Genomic DNA, 3,096 nt, shown 5'->3' on the forward strand with positions numbered 1-3,096 from the left:
ACACACACACACACACACACACACATACACACACGAGCGCACACCCGCGTCCCCCACCCCCACCCGGCACACAAGCACAGAAGTGCACAAGGCAGGATGCAGTTACCATCATCGGTCAGACTCAACCCTCAATTTCATACTGCAGCTCCTTAAATCTGATTTTATCACTTCCCCTAGAGGTGATGCACTCAAGACAGACTAAAGCTATTAAGAGAATGAAGCTGCAGTGTCCTGCGGTCTCTAATCCCAACCTCTGCGCCTGCATGGCTGGGCATTGCCTTCCCCTCTTGGAAACCTCCCTGGTGCTCCGTGTTTGAGCACGCATCATCTTGGAACTCCACATCTGCTGTCTGTGCTTCCTGCAGCAGACCAGGTGGAGGGTGGCACACTTGACCGGCTGTGGCGCGGTCAGTGGGTGCCAGCCATAGCCCTCATCCTGGAACTCGCCCCGCCCCGTCCGGCCCCGCCCCGTCCGGCCCCGCCCCCGTCGGCCCCGCCCCCATCGGCCCCCGCCCTCCGTCCGGCAGCCATCTTGCGTCCCTCACTCCGGACCGGACATGAGGCTGCGGAGGCCTGAGCTGCTGCTTTTGGGGAGCATGCTCCTGTGTGTCCAGCACTGCTTGCTCTTGGGAGAGGCGGCACGCGGGCGGCAGGAGGACCCGGCCCCGGCGGAAGGGCCGGCCACGAAGGGCAGTACCCGTTCACCCACCCGTTGGACGCCTCTGCAGCCCCCGCCTCTCCCGAGACCCCAAGGGCGTCAGCGTGGCTCCTTCCTTGTCTCCTGTCCCGCCTGCCTGTGACCAACGTGTCACAGACCTAAGCCGTCTGTTAGACATGCATTTCTATGTATGTACTCGATACAGTCTGAGGTTTATCATTCTCATTGTACAAATTAATAATTCATCGGTGAGTTGAGAGGGCAGTTAGAGACCCTTTCGTAACACGGTTGCGTCTAACACGTCGTCGGGAGTTAGCGCTTGCAGCTCCCACCTCTCGCTCAGGATGCCGCTGCGCCCCTCACCGGGGCTGGACTGGAAGCCGATCAGCCCCAGGCCTCGGCTGGCCGCCCACTCTGCCCCAGCCTCAGCCTCGCAACTGCTGTGACAGGACAGGGCATGAACCTCCTGCAAAACATACAGCACTTTTATACTTTTGGGAGTATTTTTAGACACCGCTGGAGCTGGGGATGTACCTCAGTGGCCTAAGCGCATGCCTGGCAAGCACAAGGTCTTGAGTTCAATCCCAGTACCAAAAGAAAAAAAATAAACAAAAAACCCGGTGCTGATGCCTATTTGAAAGTAATAAACTATGGTATGTTTATTACTCCTCTAAGATTCTTTCAAAATCTAGGCATGTCTCTGGTACCCAGTTTGACTCATCAATTTTTAAAGTAAGGAACTTAAAAGTTCATATTGAATGTTATCAGATTAGGAAGTACCAGCTGTGGTAATATAGGTGCACATTTCAAGTAATATACTATTTTTATCTTTAGATTGCGGATCAGCACCTCTCCAAGATGTGTGGACAGGGCCTCGGATTGTAGGAGGCACAGAAGCTGCAGCTGGGGCCTGGCCGTGGATAGTTAGCCTGCAGGTTCAGAGTGACCGTGTTCTCGTTCACGTGTGTGGAGGAAGCCTAGTGAGAGACAGATGGGTACTCACGGCTGCCCACTGCACTCGAGACACGAGGTACGTATGCAGCGCCGAACTCCTGTTTCGCTCCCCTGCGTGATATTTTGAAGTGGTACAGGACTGTTTGAGCTAGCTATATTGAGTTAAGCCACATAATTTATAAGTGGCCATAAGTTATAACGTACTATGTACTGCGGTACACTGCCTTTGTTGACATGAGTCATTTAAATCAGAGTTTGGAAAAATTACTCAGTAAAAGTAGTAAATACTTTAGTGTTCAGTTTATGTGGTACCTCTTGCAATTACTTAGCCTTTGTCATAGAAAATATATAAATGTGTCTCTGCACCAATAAAAGTTTTATGTAAACATGAGGTTAGTGCCAGGTGTGATGGCACATGCTTGTAATCCCAGCGTTTGGGAGGCAAAGCAGGAGAAGCGCTTTGAGTTTAAGGCCAATCTGGGCTACCTAGTAAGTTGGAGCCCAGCCTGAACTACATAGCAAGACTGTCTCAGAATCCAGACAGAACAAAAAAGCCCCATTAGGTTTAAAGTTCCCATAAATTAACCAGTTACATACTATTTTTTTTAAAGTACTTGTAATGTGAAAAACATGCTTTATCTATAGACTAGATAAAAACAAGAGACAAGTATTTGACCATGACTGTTAGACTACAACTCTACTGCATGTGCAGTGACCCATAAAAGCCTCACCTTCAGTCCATGGGTGACCAAACCCTTGAAGTTCTACCTCCCTATCAAATCCAGTAGCTTGTCTCAGTTTCCATCCTAATTTTGGTCACTTTCTCCCTTTTTCATTCTTCCATCACTGAGCTCTCCCCACTTACTAAGATCTGTCTTCCTGTTTCCTGTTATCTTATTTTACTTAGCTTTTTAAAAATGATTTACAGTTACACTTCTCATATAAGAGAAGTTATGAAATATTTTTGTGTGTCTTATTTCAGTTAACATTATGGTCTCGAGGTACATCCATTTCTCTACAAATGACTCGACTTTAGCCTACTTTATAGCAGAGTAGCACTCCATTATGTATACATACCATATTTTCTTTATCCCTTTATCTGTTGATCAGCATATACACCACTTTTAGACATTAGCTATTCTTTGTGCTGCAGTAAACATGGGTATGCATGTATTACTGTAATACAGTATCTTTAAAGAATATGCCTAGAAGAGGGGTAGCAGGATGGGGTGGAATTTTTATTTTTAGTGTTTTGAGGATCTCAACATGGATTGCCATAGGGTCCAGTTTATGCATTTCTCTTATGACCTGAGCATTTTTCATATATTTATTGGCCATTTGTACTACTACTTTTGTGTGTGTCTTTTTTTTTTTTTTTTTTTTGCGGAACCGGGGATTGAACTCAGGCCCTTGTGCTTGCCAGGCAAGTGCTTATTCCACTGAGCCATCTCCCTTTTCCCCAAAATTATAGGATATCTTTTTTT

General features: G+C 47.3%; 1 protein-coding gene across 1 annotated transcript in view; it reads left to right on the plus strand.

Annotated features, from left to right (window-relative positions):
- Positions 1–3,096, plus strand: part of Atf1 (activating transcription factor 1) — a 62,198-nt gene that overhangs the window by 57,741 nt on the left and 1,361 nt on the right. The gene's annotated exons all lie outside the window — the stretch shown is intronic.

Source organism: Octodon degus, unplaced genomic scaffold (assembly GCF_000260255.1).
Source record: "Octodon degus isolate 3935 unplaced genomic scaffold, OctDeg1.0 scaffold00093, whole genome shotgun sequence".
NCBI classification, from domain to species: Eukaryota; Metazoa; Chordata; class Mammalia; order Rodentia; family Octodontidae; genus Octodon; species Octodon degus.